Below are 24,811 nucleotides of genomic sequence, written 5' to 3' on the forward strand. Positions count from 1 at the left end.
TCCTTGCTCCCATATTCAAATCTCTGCCCACCGACATCTGATGTCAGAATCGGAGCACACAAGCGAGGCAGCCGTGGGAAAGGTATATCGCAAAGTATTACTTCATGTATGGTGGCCTGTGGCCACAAGACCTTATTATAACGCTCCTTGTGGCCCCCCATACAGTGTAACGCCTCCTTGTGGCCCCCCATACAGTGTAATGCCTCCTTGTGGCCCCCCATACAGTGTAACGCCTCCTTGTGGCCCCCCATACAGTGTAACGCCTCCTTGTGGCCCCCCATACAGTGTAACGCCTCCTTGTGGCCCCCCATACAGTGTAACGTCTCCTTGTGGCCCCCCATACAGTGTAACGTCTTCTTGTAGCTGCCCCCATACAGTGTAACGTCTCCTTGTGGCCCCCCATACAGTGTAACGTCTCCTTGTGGCCCCCCATACAGTGTAACGCCTCCTTGTGGCCCCCCCATACAGTGTAACGCCTCCTTGTGGCCTCCCATACAGTGTAACGCCGCCTTGTGGCCTCCTATACAGTGTAACGTCTCCTTGTGGCCCCCCATACAGTGTAACATCTCCTTGTGGCCCCCCATACAGTATAACATCTCCTTGTAGCTGCCCCCATACAGTGTAACGTCTCCTTGTGGCCCCCCATACAGTGTAACGTCTCCTTGTGGCCCCCCCATACAGTGTAACGCCTCCTTGTGGCCCCCCATACAGTGTAACGCCTCCTTGTGGCCTCCCATACAGTGTAACGCCTCCTTGTGGCCTCCCATACAGTGTAACGTCTCCTTGTGGCCCCCCATACCGTATAACGTCTCCTTGTAGCTGCCCCCATACAGTGTAACGTCTCCTTGTGGCCCCCCATACAGTGTAACGTCTCCTTGTGGCCCCCATACAGTGTAACGTCTCCTTGTGGCTGCCCCCACACAGTATAACGTCTCCTTGTGGCTGCCCCATACAGTATAACGTCTCCTTGTGGCCCCCATACAGTATAACGTCTCCTTGTGGCTGCCCCCACACAGTATAACGTCTCCTTGTGGCCCCCCATACAGTATAACGTCTCCTTGTGGCCCCCCATACAGTATAACGTCTCCTTGTGGCTGCCCCCATACAGTATAACGTCTCCTTGTGGCTGCCCCCACACAGTATAACGTCTCCTTGTGGCTGCCCCCATACAGTATAACGTCTCCTTGTGGCTGCCCCCATACAGTATAACGTCTCCTTGTGGCTGCCCCCATACAGTATAACGTCTCCTTGTGGCTGCCCCCATACAGTATAACGTCTCTTTGTGGCTGCCCCCATACAGTATAACGTCTCCTTGTGGCTGCCCCCATACAGTATAACGTCTCCTTGTGGCCCCCCCATACAGTATAACGTCTCCTTGTGGCTGCCCCCATACAGTATAACGTCTCCTTGTGGCTGCCTCCATACAGTATAAAGTCTCCTTGTGGCTGCCCCCATACAGTATAACGTCTCCTTGTGGCTGCCTCCATACAGTATAACGTCTCCTTGTGGCTGCCCCCATACAGTATAACGTCTCCTTGTGGCCACCCCATACAGTATAATGTCTCCTTGTGGCCCCCATACAGTATAAAGTCTCCTTGTGGCTGCCCCCATACAGTATAACGTCTCCTTGTGGCTGCCCCCATACAGTATAACGTCTCCTTGTGGCTGCCCCCACACAGTATAACGTCTCCTTGTGGCTGCCCCCACACAGTATAACGTCTCCTTGTGGCTGCCCCCATACAGTATAACGTCTCCTTGTGGCTGCCCCCATACAGTATAACGTCTCCTTGTGGCTGCCCCCATACAGTATAACGTCTCCTTGTGGCTGCCCCCATACAGTATAACGTCTCCTTGTGGCTGCCCCCATACAGTATAACGTCTCCTTGTGGCTGCCTCCATACAGTATAAAGTCTCCTTGTGGCCCCCCCATACAGTATAACGTCTCCTTGTGGCTGCCCCCATACAGTATAACGTCTCCTTGTGGCTGCCCCCATACAGTATAACGTCTCCTTGTGGCTGCCCCCATACAGTATAACGTCTCCTTGTGGCTGCCTCCATACAGTATAACGTCTCCTTGTGGCCGCCCCATACAGTATAACGTCTCCTTGTGGCTGCCTCCATACAGTATAACGTCTCCTTGTGGCTGCCCCCATACAGTATAACGTCTCCTTGTGGCCACCCCATACAGTATAACGTCTCCTTGTGGCCCCCATACAGTATAACGTCTCCTTGTGGCTGCCCCCATACAGTATAACGTCTCCTTGTGGCTGCCTCCATACAGTATAACGTCTCCTTGTGGCTGCCCCCATACAGTATAACGTCTCCTTGTGGCTGCCCCCATACAGTATAACGTCTCCTTGTGGCTGCCTCCATACAGTATAACGTCTCCTTGTGGCTGCCCCCATACAGTATAACGTCTCCTTGTGGCCACCCCATACAGTATAACGTCTCCTTGTGGCTGCCCCCCATACAGTATAACGTCTCCTTGTGGCTGCCTCCATACAGTATAACGTCTCCTTGTGGCTGCCCCCATACAGTATAACGTCTCCTTGTGGCCACCCCATACAGTATAACGTCTCCTTGTGGCCCCCATACAGTATAACGTCTCCTTGTGGCCCCCCATACAGTGTAACGTCTCCTTGTGGCCCTCCATACAGTGTAACGTCTCCTTGTGTTTTTTTTTCTTTTAAACGGGTATTTATCGCGATATATATCGTTATCGCCATAAATTTTTTTATATCGTTATCGTCTGAATATTTTTGATATCGTCCAACCCTAGGAGAAACCTCCCCTTCTTCTATCATGCGCATTCCGGCAGCGCGATTACTATCGCGCTGTCCGGAATGCAAGGTGCTGCAGGCGGGAGATCAAAGGCTTCTCCCGCCTGTCAGCAAGTGGCGCGGCCCTGCTGTGCGTGTGCAGGGACGCGCGGGCTGGCGCGGCGACGTCATATCACCGCGCAGGCCCACGTGTCTTGGCCCGTGTCGCGCGCACAGCGCATGCGCCGCGGCCCGGGAGTGCGGGCTGTGGGATATAAAGTCCGGCAGCCCTGCACCGGCCTCCCTGAAGAAGAGCGCAGCCGGCGTTCAGGAGAAGGAAGCCAAGCCGCCCCCCTCCCCTGGAGAGGATCCCCCCTCGAAGACGAGCATGCTGGCCATACCCCTGGAGGGCTGAGTATCACCATGAACCCCTACATCCCTGCTACCGCTATCCCACCAACGATATCCCCCCTTATTAACCCTTATACCCTTGATCCCCTACCACTATCCCACCAACGAATTTCCCCTGATTAACCCTTAATTATCACCCTCCAACGATATACCCCTACCCACTCACTCACAACCTGCCCATACTCCCCCCTCTATCACTTGCAGGGTATTAACCATTGCATTGCTGTCACCCCCCACTGTACCTTACCCCTATCCACTACCTACCCACAACCTGCCCATACACACCCCCTCTCTGTACCCCTAGCACTTGCAGGGTATTTACCATTGCATTACTGTTTCTGTGTCGGTGGCCTGCATTCGCCCCTGCAGCGCCACCGTTAACCCTCGTCGTACCCCATAGGGACAGTAAATAGCCAGGGGGGTGGGCTGCTAATATTTGTGTGAGTGTATTGTATAGTTAGTTTGTGGGTGGAATTTGGGAACCGTGTAGTGTAGTATAGTGCTGTATTTATAGTACTGTATTGTTAGTGTATTGCGTGCGTAGTGTATTGTTGGAATTAATAAATACTATGTTTTATGTGTAACTATCTGTGTAATGTGTGGTTATTAGCGATAGTTAGTTTAGTAAGGCGCATGCAGCTAGCTTAGTGATTAGCGTAAGGCAGAGTGATATTAGTGTTATTTATATATAACGGTATAAATAGGCGGAGTCATCAATAGACGGCTCCTCCTATTTATGAATATTAATTATTGATATTAGCATAAATATTGGTGATTAATATTCCCCCTTTACAACAACGCATAGACATCCAGGTGAATAAAGGTGCTAAGTGCGACACCCGTGAACATGCACGTGATAAGTGACACACACAAGAACGAAAATTAATGATTTTAATATATGTAATAAACCCACAAGTGTTGATGCTCATAGGAATCATGCTCACTATATCTGTTAAACCACAAAATTGCCAACTACATGAAAGAGATGCATCCGTGATAGGAAATCCTATATGAATGATCATATATCCCCCATAGCGTCTCCACATCAAAAATGCCACCAGTCCAGATTGAGCCTAGGAACAGGAGCCACATTACTGCCATCTTATATCGAGAAGAGGAAGAAGCATTCCATAACCTAAGATAAAACATATAATAAAAAAGTGATAAAAACACAAAACAAAACAATATAAATTTCACATATGTGCGGAACTGCAATGAGTAATATGCACATCCACACATATGCAACACCCAAGCACATAATAAAAGAGATAAAAGCCGAGAGCATTACAACATGCAAGACATGGGACTAAGTGCTTTACAAGAAAGGGGTAAAACTCAAACCTTCATTAAGCCCGTAGGGGGTAACAGTAATAAGTTCAAAAACCCACTTTACCTCCCTTTGTGCCTACAAGTGTTTCCAATTCCCACCCCTGCTACCAATCAGTGTCCTGTCGATACCCCTTACCTTAAGGACAAAACCATCACATGAATGATGAATTTTGAAATGGCGAGACATGGTATTCAGAAGAGTTATATCTTCTTCCTCTGGTCGCAATAATACCTGAGACATGTTCCCTGGTGCGCCGCTTCAACTCACGTGATGTCATGCCCATAGAGTAGTTCACATGGACAGCTGGCCACATCTATCACCCCATCCGTGTTACAGGAAATAGTGTGCGTAATCTGGTAAGTCTTACGACCCATTCCGTCTGTAAAAGATATGTTTTTTATAATAAAAATTTAGGGGCCTTTAGGGCCATACAATTTATTGGGGTTTGTACCTTGATGATGGCTGTGCACCAGCATGTCTCGTCTGTAGGTAATGGAAGGATTGGGAGGCAAGCATTTCACTTAGGGTATTATCCATGAGCAAAACATTCCAAAATGTCTTTAGAATTGAGGACACCTCCTTATGACCTGAATTGTAAGAAGTGATAAATCTCACCACATCATTTTGCAAGTCCCTCGATAATGTTTGGTGCTGTAATAAAGCGTCCCTCTTGGAATGTTTGGCAGGTAAGTACCCTCTTTTCAGGGATGAGTTGCTGTATCCTCTCTCTTTAAATCGATTGTGTAGTTCTTTGGCTCGTATCTCAAACTCGCTGTCGCGAGAACATAGTCTCCTTATTCATAGGAATTGGCCTATGGGAATACTGTCTATCAACTTCTTTGGATGTGAAGATTTGGCGTGAAGGAGGCAATTTACTGATGTGGATTTTCAGTATAAATCGGTGTAAATAAAGCCATCATTATCCACTTGTAATAATACGTCCAAGAAGTCCATACTGTTTCTCCCGACTTTATAGGTGAGATGGATGTTCGTGTCATACCTGTTTAACCACTTCAGCCCCGCTAGGTGAAACCCCCTTCATGACCAGAGCACTTTTTACACTTCGGCACTACACTCCTTTCACCGTTTATTGCTCGGCCATGCAACTTACCACCCAAATGAATTTTACCTCCTTTTCTTCTCACTAATAGAGCTTTCATTTGGTGGTATTTCATTGCTGCTGGCATTTTTACTTTTTTTGTTATTAATCAAAATGTAACGATTTTTTTGCAAAAAAATGACATTTTTCACTTTCAGCTGTAAAATTTTGCAAAAAAAACGACATCCATATATAAATTTTTCGCCAAAATTATTGTTCTACATGTCTTTGATAAAAAAAAAATGTTTGGGCAAAAAAAAAAATGGTTTGGGTAAAAGTTATAGCATTTACAAACTATGGTACAAAAATGTGAATTTCCGCTTTTTGAAACAGCTCTGACTTACTGAGCACCTGTCATGATTCCTGAGGTTCTACAATGCCCAAACAGTAGAAAACCCCCACAAATGACCCCATTTCGGAAAGTAGACACCCTAAGGTATTCGCTGATGGGCATAGTGAGTTCATAGAACTTTTTATTTTTTGTCACAAGTTAGCGGAAAATGATGATGATTTTATTTTTTTTATTTTTTCTTACAAAGTCTCATATTCCACTAACTTGCGACAAAAAATAAAAAATTCTAGGAACTCACCATGCCCCTCACAGAATACCTTGGGGTGTCTTCTTTCCAAAATGGGGTCACTTGTGGGGTAGTTATACTGCCCTGGCAATTTAGGGGCCCAAATGTGTGAGAAGAACTTTGCAATCAAAATGTGTAAAAAATGACCGGTGAAATCCAAAAGGTGCACTTTGGAATATGCGCCCCTTTGCCCACCTTGGCAGCAAAAAAGTGTGACACATCTGGTATCGCCGTACTCAGGAGAAGTTGGGCAATGTGTTTTGGGGTGTCATTTTACATATACCCATGCTGGGTGAGAAAAATATCTTGGTCAAATGCCAACTTTGTATAAAAAAATGGGAAAAGTTGTCTTTTGCCAAGATATTTCTCTCATCCAGCATGGGTATATGTAAAATGACACCCCGAAACACATTCCCCAACTTCTCCTGAGTACGGCGATACCACATGTGTGACACTTTTTTGCTGCCAAGGTGGGCAAAGGGGCACATATTCCAAAGTGCACCTTTCGGATTTTGCAGGCCATTTTTTACACATTTTGATTGCAAAGTACTTCTCACACATTTGGGCCCCTAAATTGCCAGGGCAGTATAACTACGCCACAAGTGACCCCATTTTGGAAAGAAGACACCCCAAGGTATTCCGTGAGGGGCATGGCGAGTTCCTAGAATTTTTTATTTTTTGTCACAAGTTAGCGGAAAATGATGATTTTTTTTGTTTTCTCTTTTTTCCTTACAAAGTCTCATATTCCACTAACTTGCGACAAAAAATAAAAAATTCTAGGAACTCGCCATGCCCCTCACAGAATACCTTGGGGTGTCTTCTTTCCAAAATGGGGTCACTTGTGGCGTAGTTATACTGCCCTGGCAATTTAGGGGCCCATATGTGTGAGAAGTACCTTGCAATCAAAATCTGTAAAAAAATGACCGGTGAAATCCGAAAGGTGCACTTTGGAATATGTGCCCCTTTGCCCACCTTGGCATCAAAAAAGTGTCACACATCTGGTATCGCCGTACTCAGGAGAAGTTGGGGAATGTGATTTTGGGTGTCATTTTACATATACCCATGCTGGGTGAGAGAAATATCTTGGCAAAAGACAACTTTTCCCATTTTTTTATACAAAGTTGGCATTTGACCAAGATATTTTTCTCACCCAGCATGGGTATATGTAAAATGACACCCCAAAACACATTGCCCAACTTCTCCTGAGTACGGCGATACCAGATGTGTCACACTTTTTTGCTGCCAAGGTGGGCAAAGGGGCACATATTCCAAAGTGCACCTTTCGGATTTCGCAGGCCATTTTTTACACATTTTGATTGCAAAGTACTTCTCACACATTTGGGACCCTAAATTGCCAGGGCAGTATAACTACCCCACAAGTGACCCCATTTTGGAAAGAAGACACCCCAAGGTATTCCGTGAGGGGCACGGCGAGTTCCTAGAATTTTTTATTTTTTGTCGCAAGTTAGTGGAATATGAGACTTTGTAAGGAAAAAAGAAAAAAAAAGAAAAATCATCATTTTCCGCTAAATTGTGACAAAAAATAAAAAATTCTAGGAACTCGCCGTGCCCCCCACGGAATACCTTGGGGTGTCTTCTTTCCAAAATGGGGTCACTTGTGGCGTAGTTATACTGCCCTGGCAATTTAGGGGCCCAAATGTGTAAGAAACATAGAACATAGAAACATAGAATGTGTCGGCAGATAAGAACCATTTGGCCCATCTAGTCTGCCCAATATATCTGAATCCTATGAATAGCCCCGGCCCTATCTTATATGAAGGATGGCCTTATGCCTATCCCATGCATGCTTAAACTCCTTCACTGTATTTGCAGCTACCACTTCTGCAGGAAGGCTATTCCATGCATCCACTACCCTCTCAGTAAAGTAATACTTCCTTATATTACTTTTAAACCTTTGCCCCTCTAATTTAAAACTGTGTCCTCTTGTGGTAGTTTTTCTTCTTTTAAATATGCTCTCCTCCTTTACCGAGTTGATTCCCTTTATGTATTTAAAAGTTTCTATCATATCCCCTCGGTCTCTTCTTTCTTCCAAGCTATACATATTAAGGTCTTTTAACCTTTCCTGGTAAGTTTTATCCTGCAATCCATGGACCAGTTTAGTAGCTCTTCTCTGAACTCTCTCTAGAGTATCTATATCCTTCTGGAGATATGGCCTCCAGTACTGCGCACAATACTCCAAGTGAGGTCTCACCAGTGATCTGTACAGCGGCATAAGCACTTCACTCTTTCTACTGCTTATACCTCTCCCTATACATCCAAGCATTCTGCTTGCATTTCGTGCTGCTTTATTACATTGTCTTCCCACCTTTAAGTCTTCTGAAATAATTACTCCTAAATCCCTTTCCTCAGATACTGAGGTCAGGACTGTGTCGAATATTCTATATTCTGCCCTTGGGTTTTTACGCCCCAGGTGCATTATCTTGCACTTATCCACATTAAATTTCAGTTGCCAGAGTTCTGACCATTCTTCTAGTTTTCCTAAGTCCTTTTCCATTTGGCGTTTCCCTCCAGGAACATCAACCCTGTTACATATCTTTGTGTCATCAGCAAAAAGACAAACCTTACCATCGAGGCCTTTTGCAATATCACTTGAAGATATTAAACAAAATTGGTCCCAGTACAGATCCCTGTGGAACCCCACTGGTAACATGACCTTGTTTTGAATGTTCTCCATTGACTACAACCCTCTGTTGCCTGTCACTCAGCCACTGCCTAATCCACTCAACAATATGGGAGTCCATGCTCAAGAAGTACCTTGCAATCAAAATGTGTAAAAAATGGCCTGCGAAATCCGAAAGGTGCCCCTTTGCCCACCTTGGCTGAAAAAAAGTGTCACACATGTGGTATCGCCGTACTCAGGAGAAGTTGGGCAATGTGTTTTGGGGGGTCATTTTACATATACCCATGCTGGGTGAGAGAAATATCTTGGCAAAAGACAACTTTTCCCATTTTTTTATACAAAGTTGGCATTTGACCAAGATATTTTTCTCACCCAGCATGGGTATATGTAAAATGACACCCCAAAACACATTCCCCAACTTCTCCTGAGTACGGCGATACCACATGTGTGACACTTTTTTGCAGCCTAGATGCGCAAAGGGGCCCAAATTCCTTTTAGGAGGGCATTTTTAGACATTTGGATCCCAGACTTCTTCTCACACTTTCGGGCCCCTAAAAAGCCAGGGCAGTATAAATACCCCACATGTGACCCCACTTTGGAAAGAAGACACCCCAAGGTATTCAATGAGGGGCCTGGCGAGTTCCTAGAATTATTATTTTTTTGCATAAGTTAGCGGATATTGATTTATTTATTTTTTTCTCACAAAGTCTCACTTTCCGCTAACTTAGGACAAAAATTTCAATCTTTCATGGACTCAATATGCCCCTCACGGAATACCTTGGGGTGTCTTCTTTCCGAAATGGGGTCACATGTGGGGTATTTATACTGCCCTGGCTTTTTAGGGGCCCTAAAGCGTGAGAAGAAGTCTGGAATATAAATGTCTAAAAATGTTTACGCATTTGGATTCCGTGAGGGGTATGGTGCGTCCATGTGAGATTTTATTTTTTGACACAAGTTAGTAGAATATGAGACTTTGTAAGAAAAAACGAAAACAAAAACAAACAAAAAATTTCCGCTAACTTGTGCCCAAAAAAATGTCTGAATGGAGCCTTACCAGGGGGGGGTGATCAATGACAGGGGGGTGATCAATGACAGGGGGGTGATCAATGACAGGGGGTGATCAGGGAGTGTATATGGGTGATCACCCGCCTGTCATTGATCACCCCCCTGTAAGGCTCCATTCAGACGTCCGTATGCTTTTTGCGGATCCGATCCATGTATCCGTGGATCCGTAAAAATCATACGGACGTCTGAACGGAGCCTGACAGGGGGGTGATCAATGACAGGGGGGTGATTAGGGAGTTTATATGGGGTGATCATGGGTGATCAGGGGTTTATAAGGGGTTAATAAGTGACGGGGGGGGGGGGTGTAGTGTAGTGTAGTGTAGTGTGGTGTTTGGTGGGACTGTACTGACCTACCTGAGTCCTCTGGTGGTCGATCCTAACAAAAGGGACCACCAGAGGACCAGGTAGGAGGTATATTAGACGCTGTTATGAAAACAGCGTCTAATATACCTGTTAGGGGTTAAAAAATTCGGATCTCCAGCCTGCCAGCGAGCGATCGCCGCTGGCAGGCTGGAGATCCACTCGCTTACCTTCTGTTCCTGTGAGCGCGCGCGCCTGTGCGCGCGCGTTCACAGGAAATCTTGCGTCTCGCGAGAAGACGCGCATATGCGTCCAGGAGGAGTAAAGCAACCACCTCCCGGACGCATATACGCGTACAGCGGTCGGGAGGTGGTTAAAGACATCATAAAGGTTTGTAATTCTTCCACTGTGCCTTGCAAAATCATCAGTACATCATCGATGTAACAACTCCATAACTGTACTTTTTCGATATGGCTAACCGGTTCTGTCAAAAAGATCCTCCTTTCCCACAGCCCCAGGAACAAATTTGCATATGCGGGTGAACAAGCCGCCCCCATAACAGTCCCCTGGAGCTGTAGGTAGTAGGAACCCTTGAACGTAAGCAAATTATGTCGCAAAGCGAAATCCAAGATATCAAAGATGAGATCCAAGAGGGGAAGGTGATAGAAGAATTTTATCTGTGGACATGCTATGAGAGAAGACCACACTTCCTGTCTTCAACATATCCCTAATCCCTTGGTAGATCTCCTGGAAATGGATTACAGTGGATTCAGGAATCCGTGAGATCTCCCCTTTCCCTATTTGGCAAGTATGTAATGTCGAGGACGTTTCCTGGTGTTAGTGGTCCTATGTGCCCCCCTAATACTATATATTATACTTCCTATGATATTATGATAAATGACTTGACACTTTACAACTCTATGATGTTTATTGAGCTGCAGTAATAATAGAAGAAGGTCCATGCTTGTTGGAAATGTCCTCCACGATGGTATGATGTGAGGTGGACCTCCACGATGGTATAGGTTGAGGATGATTTACGATATGGTCAGTGGTTGATTCAGGATTTCATGAGGTGCAGAGATGTTATGGATGACCGGTGCCACCCAAAGGTCACGACCCTCTGGCTATGTGCCATCAGCAGGTCGCCACCCTCCGGCATTGTGCCATTCACAGGTGTTAACTTCAAGCAGTATGCCATCCACAGGTTATGACCCTCCGGCTATGTGCCATCAGTAGGTCACCACCCTCCGGCATTACGCCTTGTGTGAACTTATGGCTAGGGGCCATCCACAGGATGCAAAACTCAGGTTTTCCTCACTGACAACAGATGGTAATGAAGAGACAAACCCAGCAGTATCTTCCAGAGGAGCCATGATGATGAGATGCTGATGACATCAAGAGGCCTCATCATCTGGGTTGTGATGCTCTGGATCCTGGTCTTCTAGATTCTGGTGCTCCAGGTTGTTGACGTTCATAGACCAGGGTTCTCTCCCAATGATCTTTAGAAGAACGAGCTTTGCGTCCTCTGTTTTCAGGAGGAATTGTACGGACCAGGACGATATCGCTGAACTCCACGTTGTACTTGGGTCTTGGTGTCTCTTTCACATCCTGAGGAGCAGGAGCCATGGATGGTCCCGGATGGTCCTTTTTGGGCAGGACTGGTGTTTTCATGGACTCTTCTACCCGAATCTCCGGGGAATATATCAGCTCCTTACAAGTTCCTTGATCTTTCAGAACATTTTCGTGGTCTTTGCCTTCAGATGTACTTGTCAGCGATGATTCTAGTTCTTCTTCAGAATCAGAGGGTTCTTTCTCCTCCTCCCTCTCGCTTAGGACAAGCACTGCAGCCAAGGCCAGTAGAAGGACGAGTGGTGACATTAGGATGGCACAGGCCACGCCGTGGATGAGCCGAACATGAAGTGTGATCTCACATTCAGAGGGGTCTTTTCTGGGAACTACAGGTTTTGTGTCGTCCTGTGATAAAAAGACAAATAATACAATATTGACTATTTTATGCAAATCATTTGCTGTAATGCTGTAAATATATACAGAGCCCAACAAATCTATTGCCTCATTTTATTGGGTTTTCTGAGGAAACTTTGTCACTTACCCCAAAGATCTTTGCTTTTATCCAGTTATAGATCCTCTGTGATATGGTCGGCTTCTCACGGGGCATGATAGGTTGACTCAAATCATTCTGTAAAACAGATTTATGATGTTTTCATATGATGTATTACTATCTCATAATGATGATGTTCATGGTGATTCAGCAGAAGTGGGTCCATATTTTATACACAAACTTTACCCTCTAGGGTCTTCATCAAAAGAATCAACAATGGAGAAGCTACTTACGCCAATGCACCACTCTTGTGTCCTTGTATGTCCAGGAGGAACGTATGGATCCCCAACAGGGTCAGATAGAAATCCCTAGAACACAAGTGACATAGGTAATGTAGACTCTATTGTATCCTGTACAGCTAAGGAGACCAATCTATGAATATTCACCGAGAGCTGATTATTTGCATCTGTCATCTACTTTATGTCTGTCACTTCTATAAAGGATGTGTCACGCTTCGGTGTCGGAGGGAAACAGCACACCGAGCATAGGAGGGAAGGGGGGGGGGGGGGAACAGGGAATCAGGCCTGAGAACTAGGGAAGAAAGATTGACACCTCCTAGTGAAAACCCTAACCAAAATCCTGACTGACTACCAGTATGAACAGACCCCAAAGGTTGGTGAGTTCATACGCATGAATACCTATCTAGCCCTATCTGTCCTACCTAGCCATATAGGACCCTGGTACTAATAGCAGGGATGAGACTACCTGTTCCTCCAAAAGGAAGGACGAACAGGAGTCTACTTCAGGCCTAATACAAACAATAGGGAAATGCAACACACAGAACCCAAACATAATACAAAAGGGAATGGAAAGACTTAAAGGGGTTCTGCACTTGGTTTAAACTGATGATCTATCCTCTGGATAGATCATCAGCATCTGATCGGCGGTGGTCCGACACCCGGGACCCCCACCGATCAGCTGTTTGAGAAGGCAGCGGCGCTCTAGCAGCACCGCGGCCTTCTCACTGTTTACCGCTGGCCGATTGACGTCACGACTAGTATCACTGGCCTGGGCGCGTCTAAGCTCTGTTCACTTGAATGGAGCTTAGCCCCTCCCAGGCCAGTTGATACAAGTCGTGACGTCACTCGGCCAGCGGAAAACAGTGAGAAGGCCGCGGCGCTGCTGGAGCGCCGCTGCCTTCTAAAACAGATGATCGGCGGTGGTCCCGGGTGTCGGACCTCCGCCAATCAGATGCTGATGATCTATCCAGAGGATAGATCATCAGTTTAAACAAAGTGCAGAACCCCTTTAACTTCAAAGGAGCTATGAAAGCACCAGGAACTCAGCCGAGACCCAACCACAAACTCTCCATAGGCACAGAAGCTATAAACCACACAGCATTGTGAGAGAAGCAACTATAAGTAAGGACGGTTAAATGACCACATTAGCAACATCTGAAGCAAGGGGTGTGGCCATTACCAGAAACAACACAGATCTAATGATCCACAAGGAAAACCTGTCAGATCAAACCACGTGTTGCCAGTCTCACAGATCTCCTGCCACTCACTGTCGCCGGGACATCCGTATGTCTTGGTACGTCGGTGACAGGATGGATATTTCCTGATCATAAACGATTTTACTGGTGATACAACCAGATACAAGCAAAGATCTTACCCCAAAGAGCTGGAATACAATCCTAATATGGGGAACAACGTCCTCAGACTGGAAATCCTGAAAGAAAAGAAGTAGCATTAATGCCCCAGATAATAATACTAAACTATGGGTTTGGTTGGATCGCTTTTCTCAGGTTACAGAGAAGCTAATGGTGGGAGCCTCCACTGCTAGAACGGCTTCCCAATTCAGTGACGTCCATTAGTCTTAATGCTCGCCTGTTGTCCTCCAAATCTCAGAAACATATTCGTTGAGGGTTTCAGCTGCAGCTAGTAGAGGGAGAGTCTTGAGTGGGGTCCTCTCTATCAGCCTGATAGAGTCATGGACACCAGAGAGCCTCTCCAAGAGGACGTTCGGTGAGAATCAGTAAAAATTGTAGTGTTACCTTATAGTTCCATGGATTCTGCGGTTCAGAGGAACCTTCATAGAATGGAAGATAATTAATCCAAAAGAAAAGGTCCTGTAAGAGACAATATTCTCATTATAGTCCTATATGTCCTGTATATAAGACACCGTGTATTTATCCCCAAATATACCATATAGGAGATCAGAGAGAAGTTGTGTATTTACCTCCAGGGTCCATGGAATCAGGTTGTTGGTTGGACTTTCATATGATGGAAGATGATGAGTCCAGTATGAAAAGCACTGCAAGAGACAATATTATCAATATAGTCCTCTCCGTCCCATACAGAGTAGATGTCCTCATAGATCTGGCTCGCTCCCCATATCATCTCCTAAGAAGTCCTCCCCTCCACCAGGAGAATTCCTACAGGTCCCCTCCCCAATCATCTCCCACTTCCGCTGCTGATTCTAAGCATCTGCCAAATGTAATAATAGAGAGGTACTCACCGATAGCGCACCACAATGTACGGGGCACAGGAAGCACAGAAACAACAGGGCGAGCCTCATTGTCTCCAGGCGGTCTTTCAGCACCAACGAATGGCCAATGAAATACAAGCTGCTGGGGGCAGAGCCTCCGTATATACCCCAAGCCATTGATGACATCACAATGCTCTTTATGACATCATCATCCAGTACAAGCAGACCAATCACAGCGCAGCTTTAATGTTTCTAATGAAGTCTGTGATGTGATTGGTTGCTATGGGCAACAAGTCCAGTTTATCTCTTCTTATACAGGTGACCCATCGTCTTTGGGCGTCTCTGAACAGGAAAATCCGACTTCTCACCCTCACTATAGGGGTGCACTATGGGGGGCACAGAAACATCAGAATGGCTCCTTACCCTTTGTGTGGCAATGAAGAACCCCCCCCCCTCCTCACTTTCCATATATCGTCTTACTACGATCTCACTAGTGTCCTGGGCACCCCAACACCCCTTCCCAAGTGTGGCCCCTGTGGAGCTGTAGATTTGGGGTTACAGGCAGGAGAGCGGTCCGGCCATGAATGTCCCTCACACAACCACCAGAGATAAAGCCAGGAATTGGCCCTCGGTCATACATCCAATAGAAATAGCAGGGCGGTATTATTCTTAGAAGTGCCTAGGTGTGAGTGTATAGAAAATACTCACCATTTATCCGGTATTTAAAGTGTATTTTATCCTTTTATTGTATTCTCCGTATACAAGGAATGGCTCACAGGCCTGCAATACGTATGAGAACGCTGAGCGTTTCCTATCCCATCCCACGTGATGTTTCAGGGGTCTCGCCCCCTAAGGGTCCATTCACACGTCCGTAATTTGGGTCCGCATTCGTTCCGCAATTTGCGGACCCATTCACTTTCAATGGGGCTGGAACGGCTGCAAATCCACATTTCCTGGATCCGCATCCGCATTTTCAGGATCGGGATCTGTTTTTTCGGGATCCGCAATTTCGTTCCTGAAAAAAATAGAACATGTCCTATTCTTGTCCGCAATTGCGGACCAGAAAAGGCATTTTCTATTATAGTGTCTGTGATGTGCGGATTGCACATTGCAGGTGTCCGTGTTTTGCGGATCCGCAAAACACTTACGGACGTGTGAATGGACCCTTAGTCATGCGTATTGATGGGATGTTACTATGCTCTTAACTATACTGCTCAATCTTCTGTCATCAGTTTTACTTCCTTGTATACATGTGCAAAACATACATTACTAATCTAATATATAAAGCTGAGTGTATGTGTGTGTATGTCCGCTAAAGGAATCCGCACCGTCGCTATTACAATCACAACATTTTGCACATTCGCCTCCTGTGACTCGGGGAACGTCATAGATTATGTTTTGAGTCAAAATTTTCACCTCGCGCTTTACAATTATTTGCCAATAAATACGCTTAGTAACCTAACCGCCAAACTCCAGGAGCCAGTGTCTGTCGGCTGTTGTGGCAGTTCGCCTGGATCTTCATCAGGTTACATACAGCAGCCAATCACAGCTCAGCTTCTATTTGCTACTGGTCATTACTATGAGCTCTGATTGGTTGCTATAGGCCACGAGGGACATTCTTAGTATAAGAATCTTATGTGTCCGTTAATACGATTTCCTTTGCGACACTTATTCAGCGTTGTTGTAGAGGTGATGTAACTCACATCACCTTAATGTATAATAATTCTGTGGGGCTTTATATACTGTCCATCAGAGACAATAATGCCCCATTAGAAAAGGAAAGCTACTGGGAAGGTCACTATTAAAGGGGTGGGGACTGTGGAGGTCAGTGTTAGGCTCCTTTCACACTAGCGTTCGCTGGTCCGCTCGTGAGCTCCGTTTGAAGGGGCTCACGAGCGGACCCGAACGCAGCCGTCCAGCCCTGATGCAGTCTGAATGGAGCGGATCCGCTCAGACTGCATCAGTCTGGCGGCGTTCAGCCTCCGCTCCGCTCGCCTCCGCACGGACAGGCGGACAGCTGAACGCTGCTTGCAGCGTTCGGGTGTCCGCCTGGCCGTGCGGAGGCGTGCGGATCCGTGCGGATCCGTCCAGACTTACAATGTAAGTCAATGGGGACGGATCCGTTTGAAGATGCCACAATGTGGCTCAATCTTCAAGCGGATCCGTCCCCCATTGACTTTACATTGAAAGTCTGGACGGATCCGTCCGAGGCTATTTTCACACTTAGCTGTTATATGCTAAAAATAATGCAGACGGATCCGTTCTGAACGGAGCCTCCGTCTGCATTATTATGAGCGGATCCGTTCAGAACGGATCCGCCCGAACGCTAGTGTGAAAGTAGCCTTAAGGGGTGGGGTGCTGTAGAGGTCACTGTTAAGGGGGCGGACCCTGTAGCGGTCACTGTTAAGGGGGCGGACCCTGTAGCGGTCACTGTTAAGGCGTTGGGGTGCTGTAGCGGTCACTGTTAAGGCGTTGGGGTGCTGTAGCGGTCACTGTTAAGGCGTTGGGGTGCTGTGGAACTTACTGTTAAATGGGCAAGCTTCCGTTTTTTGCTTCCGTTTCTGATCCGCAAAAAATGGACCACATACAGAAACCCAACGGAAACACTACTGAAACAAAAAAACAGAAAAACTGATCCGTTTAAAATGAACCGCAAAACCATACGGTCGTGTGAGAGAGGCCTAAAGCGGAGCTGTCACCCCTCCTGACCGGTCTGTTCTAGTAAAGTCTTGCCTTCCCCATGTAATAACCATCTATTCTTTTGACTCCTTGATGTGCCAGTGCTTTATTATTCCTGCTGGAAGTTACAAATCATTGGGAGCAGTTTTCAATGAAGGTCCAGATGGGTGTTACCAGTTGGGGGGTGTCCCTTCACAGTCTGACACTGGCAGCACAGATTAGATAGTGTCAGACTGCAGGACACCCCCCCAACTGGTAACACCCATCTGGACCATCACCACAAACTGCTAGTAACTCATATACAACTTCTAGCAGTAATAATAAAAGACTGACACAACTTAGAGTCCTAAGAACACACGGTTATTACATGGGGAATGCAAGTAGTGATGAAACCAGACGTGAGGAGAGGGGACGGGTCCTCTTTACAAACGGAGCTTTTGTAACGGGATAACGTTTGCTCAGTGCGATTAATGACTTGGACACAATTGTTACGAACTCTCAGCTGTGAGATATATTGTTCACATGTTGAAAACTGACCTTGTCTTTTCAGTTCACATGCTGCGTGTCTCCCCACGGATTTAGGCCTCAATGGAGCAGATCCACCAGCGGCCATGTTTCTGAATCACGGGTGACAAGAAAGGACACGCTCTTTCTTTTCTTTTTGCAACATGAATTTAAAATCTGGCATGTACTCCCATTGTAGTCAATGGGCAGGTAATATCAGGCACACTCAAACCTGCGGTAAAAACATCCCTCCATGTGAATATACCCTCAATCCTCGGGCGGCCGGACGCAAACTATTTGTGTTCTGTGAGTTTCAAAATGGAGCACATACGGATTGAGTCCGCTTTTCCCACAGATCCAGTCATGTGGGGTCTAGCGGGAAAAACTGAGCAATACAGAACATGCAGTGATTTTCTCTCCGATGTGGTCTGAGGGTCCATGTAGAAAATCGTCCGTGTGAAGATACTCATTCAATTGATAGAAGCATCGCCCGTGTGGAATCCGTGTCAAGAATGGACGGGTCACATCTTTTTTCAGTGGTTTGATATTTAAAACTATGTTTTTTTAAACACGCGCTGTATGAATTCCCCATTGAAATCAGTGGAGGACACCAGCATACTTTTTTGGTTTGGATTTCACGGAATGTCAAAAATCCATCGTGTGAACATGCCCTTATGAGTGCTCAGCCATCTACCATGTCTCCCAGCTCCCCCATACATACCCAGCCTTATAATGTCTACCATTGCACTTGCCCTTTCCTGCCAAACCTAAGGCGGTAGGAGCCCATTCCACACGTTGTTATGGGGCCCTGTGGCCCCTTGTTATGCAGTACAATGATACAAGGTGCAAACTGCAACATAATAATTTTCATTCATCGTGTTGGATGTGACTGCGGGCAATTAACAGGAGCTGAATTTCCTGGCCCTCAGAGCGACGCTCTCTAAGGGCTCATGCACACAAACGTATTTTCTTTCCACTTCAGTTCCGTTTTTTTTGCAGACTATATACGGAACCATTCACTTCAATGGGTTTGCAAAAAAAAAACGGAAGGTACTCTGTGTGCATTCCGTTTCCGTATGTCCATATTTCCATTCCGCAAAAAAATAGAACATGTCCTATTAGTGTCCGCATTACAGACAAGGATAGGACTGTTCTATGAAGGGCCAGCTGTTCTGCAAAATATGGAATGCACACGGATGTCATCTGTATTTTTTGCAGATCCGTTTTTTGCAGACCGCAAAATACATACAGTCGTGTGCATGAGCCATTAAAGGTCATTTTGAAGAACACCTACACTCACCTAAAGAATTATTAGGAACACCATACTAATACGGTGTTGGACCCCCTTTTGCCTTCAGAACTGCCTTAATTCTACGTGGCATTGATTCAACAAGGTGCTGATAGCATTCTTTAGAAATGTTGGTCCATATTGATAGGATAGCATCTTGCAGTTGATGGAGATTTGTGGGATGCACATCCAGGGCACGAAGCTCCCGTTCCACCACATCCCAAAGATGCTCTATTGGGTTGAGATCTGGTGACTGTGGGGCCATTTTAGTACAGTGAACTCATCGTCATGTTCAAGAAACCGAAACCAATTTGAAATGATTGGAGCTTTGTGACATGGTGCATTATCCTGCTGGAAGTAGCCATCAGAGGATGGGTACATGGTGGTCATGAAGGGATGGACATGGTCAGAAACAATGCTCAGGTAGCCCGTGGCATTTAAACGATGGCCAATCTGCACTAAGGGGCCTAAAGTGTGCCCATAAAACATCCCCCACACCATTACACCACCACCACCAGCCTGCACAGTGGTAACATGGCATGATGGATACATGTTCTCATTCTGTTTACGCCAAATTCGGACTCTACCATTTGAATGTCTCAACAGAAATCGAGACTCATCCGACCAGGCAACATTTTTCCAGTCTTCAACAGTCCAATTTTGGTGGAGCTTGTGCAAATTGTAGCCTCTTTTTCCTATTTGTAGTGGAGATGAGTGGTACCCGGTGGGGTCTTCTGCTGTTGTAGCCCATCCGCCTCAAGGTTGTGCGTGTTGTGGCTTCACAAATGCTTTGCTGCATACCTCGGTTGTAACGAGTGGTTATTTCAGTCAACGTTGCTCTTCTATCAGCTTGAATCAGTCGCCCACAGGACTGCCGCATACTGGAGGCACCAACAACCATGCCACGCTCAAAATTGCTTAAATCACCTTTCTTTCCCATTCTGACATTCAGTTTGGAGTTCAGGAGATTGTCTTGACCAAGTCCACAACCCTACATGCATTGAAGCAACTGCCATGTGATTGGTTGACTAGATAATCGCATTAATGAGAAATAGAACAGGTGTTCCTAATAATTCTTTAGGTGAGTGTATATAATAGGCAATTATCCAGAACGAACCAAACCAAAGGTTTTTCTCGGCTGGAACTTACGTTTGCAGTGTGAATTCTCACATGAACGGCACTTTATATGTAACATACAATATAATCCTGTATATGGCGGTATTGTTCTATGCAGCATGTCGTATTATTTCACGTTCAGTGGCGATAAATAGACATGAATATACATCTACTGTACCAGGGCCATGCCCGAAATCTGCACAAATAAAATATCATATCATGGAGGGGAAAAGAAGTAAATATAAAAGAAATGTCTTTGACTGTCAAGAAAATCAAGTGTATGAATGGGGGAGAAGAACAAAATACCATTCACACCCAAAGGAGAAAATCCAAACGACATCTAGTGCAAAATTAATAAATAAATAAATAAAGTCTCTTTCGGTTCTTTGGATTAAGAAACATCAGACACACAAACAGAAGGTTCAGAATCTGACGATGCAACTGATATTTCTTAGGCTACTTTCACACTAGCGTTCATGGGTCCGTTCGTGAGTTCCGTTTGAAGGAGCTCACGAGCGGACCCAAACGCCTCCGTCCAGCCCTGATGCAGTCTGAATGGAGCGGATCCGCTCAGACTGCATCAGTCTGGCGGCGTTCAGCCTCCGCTCCGCTCGCCTCCGCACGGACAGGCGGACAGCTGAACGCTGCTTGCAGCGTTCGGGTGTCCGCCTGGCCGTGCGGAGGCCTGCGGATCCGTTCAGACTTACAATGTAAGTCAATGGGAACGGATCCGCTTGAAGATGTCACCATATGGCTCAATCTTCAAGCGGATCCGTCCCCCATTGACTTTACATTGAAAGTCTGAACGGATCCGCTCAGGCTGCTTTCACACTTAGAATTTTTTCTAAGTTATTAATGCAGACGGATCCGTACTGAACGGCGCCTCCGTCTGCATTAATATGATCGGATCCGTTCAGAACGGATCCGATCAAGCGCAAGTGTGAAAGTAGCCTTACACACAACCTTCTTATTTCCAGATTCCGAAATTTCCAAGAAATCCACACTGAAATGCAACAAAAAATGGAACAGGGCAGGAAGGAAATCATAGGAACCGCAAAATGTCTGATCACACGCCAACAACAAAAGAGGAAATAAATAATGCTTCAGTCCTGCAAGCAGTGCTCCCTCTGAGCCTTGGCAGCTGCTGAGCGGGGTCGGCACAGAACCATCAAAGGTGGGCGATAGGAAAACCTAAGATAATTGTCACATCAAAGAGCATACAGTCTAACCCCTGTGCCATCTCGTACAATACAGTATAATCCCTGCACCATGCTGTGTAATATACAGTATAACCCCTACACCATGCAATACGATGTACATTTTAATCCATACACCATGCTGTACAATATACAGTATAGCTCATACACCATGTTGAGGAAGGGTTGAGACGCATGCATATATATACATATATGCATGCATGTATAATATATATGCATGCATTAATCACTTTATAGGAGGATGTGCGCAGATGTGCCCAGCATCTGTGCACATCTGCCCTTAGTGGCCCACGGGGCTCATGGTGGCCCGTGTGGGATATATGTGCTGTGCCCCCCTTATAATGTAGGGGCTGTGCCCCCCCTTATAATGTAGGGGCTGTGCCCCCTTGTAATGTAAGGTCTGTGCCCCCTTATAATATATATGTGCCCCTTTATAATATAAGAGATCCCCCTTATAATAATAATATACATGCCCCCATATCCATAGGCCCCAATATCTGCAACCAGGTGCATCGGTGTGAATGTGCCCCAAGCATTCACACTGATGCAATCTGGTTGATTGCATCAGAATGACCGGACATGGGTCCGGTCATCCTGATGGATACAAAGAACTCAGGTTCAACAGAATCGGAGTCCTTTGTTCTAATTATCTCCTGCGCCGCTGGAGATAATTATGCATGATAGAAGAAGGGGAGAAGCCTCCCCTCCTTCTATTATGCGCATTCCGGCAGCGAAATTAACATCTCGCTGTCCGGAATGCTAGAGGCTACAGACGGGAGATCAAAGGCATCTCCCGCCTGTTAGCCCATAGCGCGTCCCCGATATGAGCGTGCGGGCCGGCGCAGTGACGTCATATCACTGCGCCGACCCACGTGGCTCTGATGGGCGGCGCGGGAGTGCGGGCCGCCGGGGATAAATATCCGGCGGGCCCCTGCACTCAGGTAGAGAGGTCCCGACCAGACCCTGACAGAGCGCGATCGGCGTGGCCCCCCCTCCGGCTGAAGACCCCTACCGGACCCCCCCCCTCTTGAAGGAAAGCGCAACCGGAGCTCAGAGGAGCCTGACCGGCCCCCCCCTCTAAAAGGAGAGCGCATCCTGCGCTCAGGAATAGGAGCCCGGTCGCCCTGTCGCCCCGTCAGAAGGAGGAGAGCGCGATCGGCGCTCAAGACGGAGCGCCCCCCCCCCTCCGGCTAGAGGACCCTGCGACCCCCCCTGGCTGGACTAAGTATCACCCCCCTTTATTTACCCTTACCCCACCGTTAACCCTTACACCCCTGAGTCCCCTCTAGTTCCATACCCCTTAACCCCTGATATATCTGTGCCCCTGATTTCCCTGATCTCCATACCCCTTAACCCCTGATATATCTGTGCCCCTGATTTACCCTGGTGGCCCTGATTAACCCCTGGTGGTTACCCCGGTCCCTGCCTTGTTAGTGTCCCTGATACCCTTGCTGTGATTAACCCTTACATTGTGGTATCCCTGATTAACCCTGTTGTGCTCACCCCTAGATACCTCACCCTTATTACTGTTTGTGGTCTGCTTACACCCTTGTAAGACCATAGTTAACCCTCGTCGTACCCCATAGGGATAGTATATAGTCAGGTGGGGTGGGCTGTTAATATACTTGTATGTGTGAACTGTATAGTTAGTTTATGGGTGGAATTTGGGAACGTGTAGTGTAGTTTAGGATTGTATATTTGTAGTGCTGTGTATTTACTGTATATCGTGTGCGTCAGGTGTTAATAAATACCGTTATATTTGTACCCTTTGTGTAGCGTGTACTTGTTAGCAGTAGTGCGTTAGTTAGGCGCATGCAGTTAGCTTAGTGATTAGTGTAAAGTATAGTGAAGGTATTGTATTGTTGTTATATAAAGGTATAAATAGGCGGAGTCATCGATAGACGTCTCCTATTTATGAATATTAATATCGATATTTGCATAAATATTGGTGATTAATATTCCCCCTTTACACACCATGTTTTACAGTATACAGCATAATCCATAATCCGTCATAATAGAAGTTTATGGACTGCATAAAGGATTCGTCCCGTTTCCGTTATGTGGGGGAGTCATATACACATATTGCAGGACCTGGAAATAAATACATAAGGTGACATTAGGTTAACCATATGAGATAGTGGAAAGGCGTAAAAGGTGGTAATGCCACTCTGGGGCGTTGCATGAACTATACTGTACATTGTACGGTATGGCGTATGGATGATAATGTACATTGTATAGCATGGTGCAAGGATTATAATGGATACTTTGCAGCAAATGTATGGAGGTTACACCATGCCAGACAATATAACCCCTGCGCCATGCAGTATAACCCCTACACAGTGTGGAGGTATACTGTACAGGTAAAACTCCAAAAATTAAAATATCGTGCAAAAGTAAATTTTTCCCATATGCCCATGACAGCACCCTTGAGAGATCGCCTCCATCAGCAAGACATGAATCATGAACGTACGTGGAGAGCTCATAAGGAGGGGCTCTGCCCCTATAGCCCCAGTTCCTTTTTCCTGTCCTAAGGATAGGACATGCGGTGGAGAGCTTAAAGGATTAGGCTGCAGGAGCCCAGTGTAATATACCAATGTGGGTTACCTGGTGCGGCGTAAGACTCCACTAGTAGCCGCCTGCCAAGTTTGGGGCAGCGTCCTTCTGGGTCTCGGACTTTTGGTTGTCGAGCTGACGTTTTGTTTCAGTCCCAGGAGTTACTTTGAGGTAGCCCCGGCACGCCGGATCCTCCTGGCAGTGTTTAGGAGGTCCGGGGCCTGTACTGTTCTTCTGGCTTACAGTAGCCTTACAGAAGCTAGGGGAGTCCCTACGCGACTTCTGGTATTTGGAATGCAAGTTGGTTCCGGTTAACCAGCGTTCCGGAAGGCAAGCTGATACTTCCTCCCCATAAAGGCCGCATTTTGTACACCGGCAGGGACCCGACCTGGGTTGTTTGACCTCCTTCTCAGCGTGCGGTCAGAAGGATCCCAGTCAGCCTACAAGCATCCCTAGGTGCATATGGATGCTCTATCCGGAGACATGGAAGAAGAGAGCTGTCAGCGCGCTGATGTACAAGATGGTCATGATGGCAGACCGGTATTCCTGGTGGGGTAAGGGGGTTAATCCCCACCTTTTGTATTCCTCCCTGTTGTGCTTAATAGGGTTTATTCTCTGATTTTGTTTAAGAATACTAAAGAGGCCCCTAGGAAAGCCACTGCTAAAATTAAAGGAAGAGAGTGTGCCGTCTGCAAGAAAAAACTCGCCTCTTCCTGGTCTAA

Source organism: Bufo gargarizans, chromosome 2, assembly GCF_014858855.1.
Source record: "Bufo gargarizans isolate SCDJY-AF-19 chromosome 2, ASM1485885v1, whole genome shotgun sequence".
In the NCBI taxonomy this organism is placed as follows: domain Eukaryota; kingdom Metazoa; phylum Chordata; class Amphibia; order Anura; family Bufonidae; genus Bufo; species Bufo gargarizans.